Genomic DNA, 12837 nt, shown 5'->3' with positions numbered 1-12837 from the left:
CATGTATTTTGGCCTCTTGGGCTCTGTTCCCTCACTCACGGCCTTGCAGGAGAGGACCAATGGCCTCCATTATTGTCCCGCCTGCACTGGGAAGTAAAGCATCGAGGCCTCTTTTAAACAGCATTGATTCCTTTCATAACTGGTATTGGGTCATTTTCACTGCTCCCTGGGTATGTTGAAATACTCATTGGTTTTGTGCTAAATCCCACGTGTTACTCCCGTCATCGCTTTTCCCTCTGTTGGAATAATAACTTGGCATCTGGCTTCTCCGCCTCACGACAAAACTTAGGAGGTCTCAGAGGCAATGATTTAGCATTTATTCTCCATTTCCGTAAACAGAGTATCACAGGTCACCCATGGACCTATTTTTCTTTTTTTCTTCCTCCCTCCCTGCCCCCCGTAAGAGAGCAAATGTACACTTTTATTTACTTTACAGTAAGTTTAAATCCTTGAAGGGCACAGCATCACATGGATTCTGTGGCCAATGGCTTTAGCACGAAGGTTGCTTTGGAATTTGGCATGAACCACGGCACTGTTTCCATGAGCACGAGTTACTTTTCCCCAGATTACTCTGGTTTTTGTTCAGTTTGCCACCAGGAGTCACTGTGCTCTTCTTTGCTTTGTACATATAAGCACATCTCTTGCCTAGATACAGTTCTGTTTCATCTCAAGCATAAACATCTTCAATTTTAAGAAGAGCTCTGTGCTCTCTCTGGTTCTGGAGACCCCGCTTTCTCCAGCAAAAATGGCCTTGGACCACAGCCTTCCAGACATACTTGTCATTTTAGGAGTCCTGCTCCCAGCAGCCCTCCACAGGTTCCAAGATGGCAGAACGAGGTCTGTTTTTCTTATTGGTGCCATTCTTTGTCACTTGGTATGTTGGGCAGGAAGAGAAACATTGTTTTACTTTGAAGAATTTCATTTAGAATTTGTTGAATTGATTTAAATTGAATCACAGCATGTCCATTTGGATCCAGGAAGATGCAGCACTGAAGCCCACGTGTATGGCTATTTTCGGCATCCTCTCCAGTCCTCTCTATCACCTGAGGAGCCCCTTGTACTGTAGCTGCGGAAATAGTATATGGTGTACTACACAGTAGCTCAGAAAAAAAACCTTCTTAAACAGCTCCTGTTTGCTGGAGTCGTTGCTCTTTTTATGAAAGCTTTGCTTGGATTTTCATTCAGTCTCTCAACACATATTTGTCAGGGCACCGTAAGAAGTTCTGGAGACACATCATGATTCAGGGAAGTTACAGTCTTGTGATGAAAACCTGGTAATAAATAGACAATAACAACAAAGTGAGGTCTGTGCTATCAGACAGTCTGTGCTTCCTGTGTAGGAAGACCATCAGAGCTGGTCTTGTGGATTCTAGAAAGGCTTCTTGGGGAAATAGGGGTTTTGACGACGAGTCACTGAATGAGTAGAAGTTAGCCAGGTTAAGAGTATGGACAAGAGCACTGCAAACAGAAAGAGTAGAATATCGATGTCAAGAGAGAATATGCTGTATTTGGTAAAGTGTGTGTTATTCTGCATGGGTATTGCGAAATAAAGCTGCAGAGGTGAGTGGGGCCCTTGTATAATGAGTGGAGAGGTGATATTCAGACTGTGTTGCTGCAAAACAACTACTACAGACTTAGCAGCTTAAAACAACACACATCTATTGTCTTACACCTTCTGAAGTCCAGGCCGAGCCTAGCTGTGTTCTGTGTTCTAGGATCCCACCGGGCAGCAATCCAGGTATCTTCTGGGGCTGTGGTCTAATCAGAGGCTTAACTGGGGAGAGCTCTCGGGTTGTGACAGTTTCCTTGACGCTGCAGAACTGAGGTTTCAGTCTCCTGGTGGCAGCTGCTCTAAGTTCCCAGAGGCCACCTGCGCTTCCTTGCCACATGGGCTTTTCCAGCATGGGTGCTTACGTGGCATCTTGCTGCTTCTAGACCCATAGGATTCTCTCTGGTGTGTATGCTAGCCAAACAGAGTTCTGTAGAGTACCGTAATCATGAGAGCGACCTCCCATCACCTTTGTCATATTCTGTTGCTTAGAAGCAAGGCACAGGCCGCACCCATACTCTAGAGGAAGGGACTATACAAAGATTAGAATACCAGGAGGTGAAGATTATTGGGGAGAGGAGGTCACCATAGGTTCTGTTAGTCACAGAGGTTTATGCTTTAAAGGGAACAGTTGGGAGTCACTGAAAGGTTTTAAGCACAAGTTTGCTGTTTGGTGTAGAAAATACATGGCGGGTGGCACAGTTACAGTCCAGAAGACTAGCTAAGAAGCTGTTCCAACAAACCATGTAGGAGAGGAGGTTGGCCAAGGATATACGATGCACATTTTTCTGGCTTGGTGGTTGGTTGGTGAAAGTAGAGAAGCTGGAGCCAGGAGCCAGTTGTAGTAAAAGATTCATATGAGGCTCAGCTCTGGTTCTCGCCTCCCTGAGCTCCAGCTCTGTGGCCTCAGACCACATCTCTCTGTTTGCAAGGGAGTCTGGGGAAGATCGTGTTAATGGAGCACAGTCAACTTGCCACCACCAGAAAAATAACCTAAAATACTGGTCTTGACAGTGGAGTCAGGACTGTATCTGTCCATCATGAAGTATTGAGTGCTCGTGTTCCTACGCAATAGCCATCTTAATTTGAAGACTTTTGGCTTGAAGGGCTGCTGTATGCCAGGAGTACAGTGATGCCGCGATGTCATGGTGATGCCTGTGTGTTTTAACTCTTGATGGTCTGGCTAGGTTTGTTGGGCTGTTTCACCCACTAGCTTTTCTTCTTCCTGCAGTAAACAGGCAAGGGGGCGCCTCCCTAACTTGTTGGGATTCTGGTGTGTATCGTTTTCGTGGGAGTGAGGGATCCTTGCCATTTCTAGAGAGAAGTTGCCCTGAGGACAAGTTAAAAATGAGAATTTGGACTAAGACAGTGATTGCTCGGCACCTAATGTGTTTCAGAGCACCCTTAATTACCTACCAAGATGTGAGAAGAGTCGGTTTATCATAAGGAAATACACGCCACATTCAAAGAACTATTCAAAAGTTAGCTATTTTAATACTTGAGCCATTCTAAGAGGAGAAGTTCTGTGCATTTTTTCCCACTATGAAAAATTCTCAGAAACCATAGTGACTCAGGCAGAGCCTGGAAAATACTGGAGAATCACATGATGGCTAAAAATAAGCACATCATCTCCAGCAGGGACAGTAACCAGGGCAGAAGTAATTCAGTTTTCTGAGTGCTCATGCTGGCCAGCCAAGCTCAGGTCCTCTTGGCCACCGCGGGGGCAGGCTTTGTGACCCCTGGCCGGGGAAGGGGAGCCTTCAGGCTCTGAGGCTCTGGGTGCAGAGGCAGCCACGCCATCCCAGGCCTCTCACTCTGAGTGTAGTTCCCTGGCTTGCTCCCAGTGCAGAACCAGTTATCACACTGTGTAATGACCCTGAGGAGTGAATTGGGAGGGACACACGCTGACTCATAGCCCTTGTCACCGCCTACTTTTCTTCAGCCTTCCTCTCAGAGTCAATAGCAGGTGCTATTGATCACAAAATGTTTTTTAGGTTGCTGTTAACATTACAAAATGGAAGCCGTATAAAACAGCCAGACATTTGGTGCCTATTTTATAGGGTACATGATGGGGCTTTCTGAACTGGCGCGTTGTAAATGATTTACCATAAAGGAGACTCGTCTTGAGCACTCACTACTCATACCAGGAAAATCACGGCAGTGGCCTCCTCTCTGGCCACTCTGCCTCTGCCCTCTCTGCCTCTGCCCTCACCCTCCTGCAGCCCATTCTCCACACAGCAGTCAGACCATGTCACTCCTCAGCTCGGGACCCTGCCGCGGCTTCCCTTTCCCCTCAGAACGAAAGCCCACCTCCTGACTGCGGCCTCTGAGTCCCGACGATCTGCCCCCTCCTGCACTGGCCCAGGCTTGCTCTGCGGCAGCACTCCACCTGGCCCCTGCCCCAGATGAGGTAGGGCCTTCGTGTGGGCATCAGGCCTTGCCGTTGCCTGGAACGCTCTGCTCCTGGGCTGTCCAGGGCACCGGCTTCACCCCTCTCAGGCCTCTGTTCCAATCTGACTTTCTTAGGCCTGGAAGTAAGGGTTCCTCCTGCACCTGGCAAGTCTCTTTCAGGGATTCTGGAAGGTTATGCCTCTGGAGCTGTCACAAGAGACGTAGGCTTCTGTGAGGAACAGGACTTGCGGGTCAGGGTGACTGCCACATGGGCCTGGCGTACGTCTCGCCTCATGTCTCTGCTAGCCTGCGGCAGGACTCGCATCAAGAGGGCTCCGTGATCTTGACCCCTGTCCTTCTGAGGGAACCTGGGTCTAGTGAGGCCCATGGGAGGCTCCTGGGTCTGCAGAGCTGAGACTGGAGAAAGACACATGCTGGGCACTCAGACACCCGGAGCTGCTACTGCAGAGGCTGCTCACCCTCGCCCTGCTCTGCCGGTCTCTTCTCCATAGCATTTGCTTGCCGGTTTATTATGGCACTTACTAATGTATCATGTTGTTTATTATCTCATTTCTGCTGTTAGAATGTAAATTCCACAAAGGCATTTTCTATGTTTCATTCATTGATTTATCCCAACTGCCTATAGCTTGCCAGGTACACAGTAGGAGGTCAGTAAATGTTGGCTGCTTGAATGAATGAGTCAGGGTAATTTAAGAAGGAGCACAGAGACTCCAGCTTGCTGATTTTCAAGAGAGAGGGTGAATGGAACTGGAGAACCGAGGCCTTGGTGCCCACTGTTGGTTTATGGGTTAAAATTTTTATAGAGATTTCTTGAAAGAGAGTCTGATGTTCTTACTACTTTAGCACTTTAGTTTTTATCTTGCTAGTGTCTGGAAATGGGAAACCTGTGTACTTCATCATTGGTCGGATCATATTCGCTGAGTAACAGCACTACTAATGTGAGCTCACATTTATCGAGCACCTACCATGTGTCAGGCTCTTGTTAAGGACCTGTCCTGTGCTGTTCCTGACTCTGGGAAACAGGCACTACTTTTGCGGTCTTCGGCGTCCAGGGGTCCAGGTAGCAGCACCCGGACTGCCGTGGAGGCCACCTGGCGACCGGGCCCCAAGCTCAGCCACTGCCTCCTTAAGGGCAAGCCGAAGGATTACCACTTCCATACCCGATCCCCATGCCCACACGGCTGGTGTGCTTTCTGCTAGGCTCCAAGGTGCTCAGAAAAGGGGCTGCCCACTTTTACAAGCTGACCCTAAAGTGGCCAGAAGGAAGAGCCGCACTTGGCCGCGGGCTGCACTGGTGACAGAAGCCCTAAGGGCCGTGAACTAGTAATTTCAGAATATACGAACCAGCCTCTTAATAACCTGCTGAATCAGAGCATCCGGGAGCCCCCGTTGACGTTCCACATGGACTGGACTCTGGCCGCAGAGGCACTTTCCTTTGTTTTGCCCTCAGAGAACGCATTAGGAGCCTACAAAGGGGAGGCGTGGAGCCATTTTCCAAGAAAAGGGTCAGACCCCGAAGCCGTGAGAAGGGTGGGGGCGCAGTCGGTCATACTTCAGTATGGCCACTCTGGTGTCCGTTTCGGCACTCAGGAAACCCTCTTGGTGTGGGAGCTCCATCTTCGCGTCACTCCAGCCCTATACTCTATCCCCAGCAGTGGCTTTATTTACTTTTATTTTAACCAAGTTCATTCCCATTCCCAGTTAAAAAATATAATCTGTTGGGGCGCCTGGGTGGCGCAGTCGGTTAAGCGTCCGACTTCAGCCAGGTCACGATCTCGCGCTCCGTGAGTTCGAGCCCCGCGTCGGGCTCTGGGCTGATGGCTCAGAGCCTGGAGCCTGCTTCGGATTCTGTGTCTCCCTCTCTCTCTGCCCCTCCCCTGTTCATGCTCTGTCTCTCTCTGTCCCGAAAATAAATAAACGTTGAAAAAAAAAATTAAAAGATTTAAAAAAAAAAAATCTGTTGACCAAGGTAAAAAGGATAAGGAAGTGATGGCAGATCATCCACAAATAACCAGTCAATGTAGGTACAGTGCATCTTCTGTCATGTTTCAGGTCTGTGGGGTTTTGCTTTTGACATACGGCATAATTGACATACAGCATAATCGTTTCAGGCATAAACATGATTGAATATTTGTATATATTGCAAAATGATCACGACAATAAGTCTAGATTAACATCTGTCACTGTATGATTAGAATATTTTTTTTTGTGATAAGAACTTTTAAGATCTACTCTCTTTGCAACTCTCAAACATACAGTGTTACATATAACCACCTTGCTGTACATGAGTTCCTCAGACTTACTTTGTAACGGGAAGTTTTTTTTGTATTAGATTCAAATTAGTTAACACATAGTGTACTATTGGTTTCAGGAGTAGAATTTAGTGACTTATCACTGACATATAACACCCAGTGCTCATCCCAGCAAGTGCCCCCCTTAATGCCCATTGCCCATTGAGCCCATCTTCCCATCTACCTCCCCTCCAGCAATCCTCAGTTTGTTCTCTGTATTTAAGAGCCTCTTATGGTTTGCCTCCCTGTTTTTATCTTATTTTTCCTTCCTTTCTTGTGTTCAGGTGTTTTGTTTCTTAAATTCCATATATGAGTGAAATCATATGATATTTGTTTTCTCTGACTGACTTATTTAGCTTAGCAAAATACACTCTACTTCCATCCACATTGTTGCAAATGGCAAGATTTCATTCTCTTTGACTGCTGAGTAATACTCCGTTGTATATGTATGCCATATCTTTATCCATTCATCGGTCAGTGGACACTTGAACTCTTTCCATAATTTGGCTATTGTTGATAGTGTTGTTATAAACATTGGGGTGAGGGGTGCCTGGGTGGCTCAGTCAGTAAGCGTGCAACTCTTGGCTTCCGCCCAAGTCATGATCTCACAGTTTGTGAGTTTGAGTCCATGGGGCTCTATGCTGACAGTGTGGAGCCTGCTTGGCAATTCTCTCCCTCCCTCCCTCTCTCTCTGTATCTGTCTCTGTCTGTCTCTCTCTCTCTCCCTGTCCGTCTTTCTCTCTGCCCCTGCCCCACTTGCGCTATCTCTGTCTCTTTCAAAATAAACAAACTTAAAAAAACAAATAAATAGAAATAAAAATAAACATTGGAGTGCCTGTGCCCCTTCAAATCGGCATTTTTGTATCCTGGAGATAAGTACGCAGTAGTGCAGTTGCTGGGTTGTAGGGTAGTTCCATTTTTAACTTTCCAAGGAACCTCCATACTGTTTTCCAGAGCTGCTGCACCAGTTTGCATTTCCACCAACAGTGCGAAAGGGTTCCTTTTCTCTGCATCCTCGCCGACATCTGTTGTTTCCTGAGTTAATTTTAGCCATTCTGACAGGTGTGATTTGGTATCTCATTGTGTATACCTGGAAGTTTCTACCTTTTGACCACCTTCACCTATTTCACCTACTCCCCAGCCCCCACCTCTGTGGGGTTTTTAACTGAGTGAAAAGGACCCGGGGGTGGAGGGGAATACGCTCTCACATTAGGGAAGAAGCTGGGGATGACCAGAAGATCAGTTGCCTCCTGAGCGTGTATGCACGCGTGCACATGTTTTTAACGTCTCTGTGGTTCTTGTCAACAGTTTTAATGTCATATTTTTAGCTCCTCTGTTTATGACTTTGGCAGAAGGAATACAGCAGATTAAGTGAGAAGAATGTTTAAATTCCATCAGAGCTCCGGCCATGAAGGATAAAGCCGAGTACAATGCTTTTCTTTGCTTCATCGTTATGAATTCATTGGGCCTCATATGGCCCAAATGTAGCATTTTCCATAAACATTAAGCTACTAATTATTGACATTAGACACAGTGATGCTGCGGCTTCACTAAGACAGTGAATAAGGCTACTCTTTGTTTTTTTACAACTATGGTTAAAATGTCTTAGAATCATATTTATACACCAAATCCTAAAGGCATTAATTAAGACACAACTGCTCAAAGACTAGCATTGTAAATCACGTCCATATCCAGTGAGTAAAGTCAGAGAATTACAGGGACTTGTACAGAATTTATGTCTATTTTTCTCTGCTTCTGAAACTCCTTTTTATTTTGAAAGGGAAAATTAGGGAGAGAGAGAAAAGCTTGAGGGAAAAAAAAATTCTTGTAAAACAGGACTACCACTAATTATGTTTTCAGGACATCAAATACAGCTTCAGAAAAATTTTTGGAATGGTTGATAGCTGCGAGGAAAAAAAAAATATCTGCCATATAGCTGAAGGAGCTGCACTCTCTTTAAAAGCCCTTATGTAAATGTTTTTCATGTAAGCATCACTGAGCACAGAAGCATGGGATGGCACAGAAGTGAAGTCACCATGGCCCTGGGTGCGTTCTTAGGAAGCAGGAAGGCAGCTACTGAGGACCCCAATATCTGAAGCCAGGATAGATGCTATCCAGGACATTATTGGGTCATTTCACAAAATTGGAATCTACATGGTAACTTACATAAAAGTAATAGATCAATGTTAAATTTGCTGATATTGATAATTACAATTTTCTAATAACATCCTTATTCTAGCAGCCCAGGTAAATGGCAGAATAATATCTGGCACCCCAGAAGCTGGGTACACTTTGGAGTATGTTTGCTTGAAAGAAGACAGCAAGACTTTCAGAGCAAATAAACAAAAATACAGTTCTTAACAGTCTAATGGGTGTCATATACCTTAGGATATCGTTTACTATTCTAAAAAGTAAACCATGAAATCATTAAATAGAATGAACAAAAGCCTTCATTTTTACTTTTATGAATTTTACTATTTAGTATTTCTCAATGTGAAAAATAGCCGTGAGGGGTAGATTACTTCCACATCAGATTATAGCTTGTGATGATTTAAAGAGCTCACTTTATATTCTTTCGAAAAATGAGCTTTTAGTTTAATGCTGAATTGTCTAGGTTTTAAAACTTTAAACCTCTGACGATACTAAGATCTTCTGTACGGCCTTCCTGTTCTTTAATTTCTTCATCCCTTACAAGCAGTGTAAATGCACAGTTGACGGGACACTTGGGTGACTCAGTCCATCAGGCGTCCAACTCTTGATTTGGGCTCAGGTAGCGATCTCATGGTTCACGGGATCAAGCCCCACGTCAGGCTCTGTGCTGACAGCACAGACCCTGTTTCGGATTCTCTCTCTCCCCCTCTCTCTCTGCCCCTGTCCTGCATGCACGTGCACTCAAACATTTAAAAATAAAAGCACAGTTGACTAGCACTGCCCTCTCACACCTTGTTCATTAGACATAAATGTTCCCTTTGTTATCAGTTTCTTTCCAAACAATTTAATCACAATTTCAAAACCCCTGATTTTAAATTTCAAATACTAATTACTTCCTCTTTTAACTCAGTTTTTCAGATTTATTTTCCATTCCTTTCTCCAGCCTGTGAGTGACTGTCCGGGGCGGGGTGGAGGCGATTCCATTGTTTTCATCTCTGTCATCTTGAGAGAGCCACAAGCTGCATGCATGTGTACCAGGTGAAAGATGGGGACTGTGCACCCCAGCCAACCTGGACAGAATCCATGAGACAGGGTTGGAAGAAGCCGTACCTGCCGCTGCAGCATCAGTCACTGCAGCAGCTCCGGCCTGTCCCCCGGGAGCCACGTAGGGTCTCCTGTGGCCCCCTGTTCCTCCCCAGCGAGCTTCCTCTGCTTATTCATAGTTCCCTTCCTGATAACTTGATCTCGCAGGGGGCTTTGGCTTGCCCACGACCCTTCCACTTTTACTTCATTTCAGGTTTTTTCTCAAGCTGCATTTGATGATGTCCTAAAAATATAATTAGTAGTGGCTTTTACAAGCAGTCAGGTTTCTATTCCTTCCGTGTTTTTCTTTTAAAGTTTACGTGGGGCTGGATAGGGCAGGGTGTGAGAATGAGTGTCTGATGAACGTAGGTCAGCTGTTGCAACGAGCCACATTCTAGCCACCGCCCTGCTTAGGGAGAAGTGCCCAGGGTGGGTCACGCACTCTAGGGAAGCCTCTTCTGCGGGGCGCTGTTTGCTTCAGAAGAGGTAATGAACATGGCCTTGACTTGGACGGCATGGTACAAACTAGCTTGCCCCTGCCTACTCAGACTTAAATGCTTACTGACTCGATTTCCCTACGTGAACTTTGTCCTGGTTCCATCTAGAAGGGCCCAGGTGGGGCGCCTGGGTGGCGCAGTCGGTTAAGCGTCCGACTTCAGCCAGGTCACGATCTCGCGGTCCGGGAGTTCGAGCCCCGCGTCAGGCTCTGGGCTGATGGCTCGGAGCCTGGAGCCAGTTTCCGATTCTGTGTCTCCCTCTCTCTCTGCCCCTCCCCCGTTCATGCTGTGTCTCTCTCTGTCCCAAAAATAAATAAACGTTGAAAAAAAAAAAAATTTTAGAAGGGCCCAGGTGATAACAGAAGAGGATCTGAAAACCAAGTAGGAGCTCTCTGGGGGAACTTGATGATGTTTTGTTTGGTCTCCTTCACGTATTGCCAGCTCTTGCTGTCAGTGACTTGGACATTGGCCTCAGCCCCTTGAGCTCTCCCCGGTTTGTTGACCCGGATAGATACCTCTCCTTGGAGTGGTTTTAACGTTATTGATAAAAACGTCTGTTGAGCGTGGCCTCCAGGTCAGGCATGGAGCTTGGCCTTGGGAACATTAAATGGTAAAACAGATGCAACCCCTACCTGTAGACTGGAATGGGAGAATAGGCACAAACGGCTGTGCGGTTACAGGGGACAGGTGCTGCGGCCTCCCAGAGCGGCATCGTCCAAGTGGACATCTGCAGGGCGCTACACTTAGTCCCTCAGAGGGGAAGAGGAGTGTTTGAGGCGAGGGGGTCGCAGCATGAATCATGCTTTGTGGTCATGTGGTCGGGAACACCGCCTTGTCCCTGGGTACGGTGAGTGTGGCCGTGCCCGGGGCCTTTGTCCACAGCTGTCGCTCCATGAGACCGTGAGCTCCTGGAGAGCAGGGATCTCCAGTGGGACGTGGTTCGTGGTAGGTACCGGGTAAACCTGTATTTAGTAAATAAGAGGTGTTGAACCTCCCTCTGGAAGCTGCTCTCTGTCAGAAACGATGGATATTAAAATACGACGTATTGCTGATAAAAAGGCCTGAAGTAACTTGATTTTTCAGAAGCTTCTCCCTCAGCGAGGCTGGCTGGTAGCTGCCCTCAGAGGAGGCACTTTGCCAGGTCAGCATGTCCTCACCCTGCCTCCTCTGCTGTTATCCACACGGTTTTCTCTACCCTGCCGGCGTGGCCTGTACAGAGCCTGGCCAGTGGGGCTGGAAGTGGTGTTCGAGGAGTGTTTTCTGTGGGCTCCTGCAGAGATGAAGGGTCCTTGCAACTTGATGTGAATCACAAATGAAGCAGAGCATCAGCTCTCTAGAATCCTTGGGAAGGTCTTCTGCATGGGCCAGGTTTCCAGGTCCCTGAAGATTTACCTTCGGATACTCAAATATTTTAAGTCCTTCCCAATTTAATGTTTCATTTTAAAATATATTAGGCCTTTCCCTGTATTTTTAGAAGAAAATCCTCTCTTTTCTTTGTAACGGATTTTAAAGGGTATGATGTTGTCAGTGCTTCCTGAGGGGGCGTATGACTTCATGTTTATAACTGATGACTCCAGGCACCGGAACTCTTCCTGTTTGCCACTTTGTAATTAGGAGATTAGTCGAAACTTGTAACTGCTGTCAGTACACTTGGCTTCATAACCCCCTGCCTGTTTCTGATCTGTTGGTGCTGATAAACCTTGAGACTGGAAACCGCATAACCACGTTGTATTTACTTGTTCATGTATTTATTTCAACATTTGTACCTTCACTAAATACCGGTTCAGCCCAGCATGGTGCTAAGTACTGGGGTTGCAAAGGTGATGAACACTGGCCCCTGTGTTCCCGGAGCCTTCTGGAGGAAGAGTGTGCGGCATGTGGTGGGGAACAGGGCTAATGGAAATACATAAGAGGAGCCTCTCCACCAGCCTGAGCTACCACATGGTCGAGACTGTGTTCAGAGTAAAAGGGCCTGGGTGGGCCGTGGGTAATGACCCTGAATTTCTTAATCCACAACGTGTGTAAATATCACCACATCTACCTTGTTGCTTCTGTTTTGGCTGCAGAAGCCATTGCCTATGTCTGTGTCATGTTCTAGATTGTGATCACCTATTAGGAGCTGAGCTTCTGGTGGGTGAGCTCTTACCTGATGTCAAGGACCTTCTTTCCCCTAGCTTCTATCATCATTAGTGATGCTGTTTAATTACTTACGATGCTGAGCCCCAGACAACGCCCCGCTCCGCCCCTGCTGTAAAGGCGTATCTTTCTTCCATTGTAGTAAATAAATCCTAGGCCAATATCTTGACACACATGAATGTCTTTTTCCCTCCAGACTTCCCACTTAACGTTTCAGAGTCCGTCATTGAGCCTTTCCTGGATCAGTTATGCTTGTTGTAATTGTCGTGATTTTTCAAGTTCTAACATTTCTTCTACGTTTACTAGCTGTGTTCTGTAAAGATCTTTATACCCTCCCTCCTTTCTCCGTCATTATAGACTGGAGTTTTATTTATTCAGTGTGTTCTAGCACATGAGAGCCATTACACTTTTGACATATAAAACTGTCCCAGCTGTGGCTATCTGGAAGCACCTTCAAACTGGCCCCTGTTCCCATTGACTTTAGTCCTGAGCACATCCTTGCTTTGCGACACAAGAAGGTGTCCCAGGCTCACGCCATACCTTTCCTGCCCCACCCACGGAGTCTGCTATCTCTCAAGAAGCTCTTACTGCAGAATAAAACTTAGACACCAGGACGTAGGCACCTGGAGCACACGCTGCTATGGAGATGTCATTGCTCCCAGGCGCTTTCAGTGGCTAAACTAGGAAACAAAAGAGAAAAAAACCTACACTTGCTCTG

The 12837-nt window shown here is 46.5% G+C and overlaps 1 protein-coding gene across 5 annotated transcripts in view; it reads left to right on the top strand.

Annotated features, from left to right (window-relative positions):
- MAPRE2 (microtubule associated protein RP/EB family member 2) overlaps window positions 1-12837 on the top strand; it is a 158916-nt gene that overhangs the window by 134235 nt on the left and 11844 nt on the right. The window lies entirely within an intron of this gene.

This window comes from Lynx canadensis, chromosome D3, assembly GCF_007474595.2.
Source record: "Lynx canadensis isolate LIC74 chromosome D3, mLynCan4.pri.v2, whole genome shotgun sequence".
In the NCBI taxonomy this organism is placed as follows: domain Eukaryota; kingdom Metazoa; phylum Chordata; class Mammalia; order Carnivora; family Felidae; genus Lynx; species Lynx canadensis.
The sequence above is the reverse complement of the archived record's forward strand: the minus strand, read 5'-3'. Positions and strand labels throughout refer to the sequence as shown.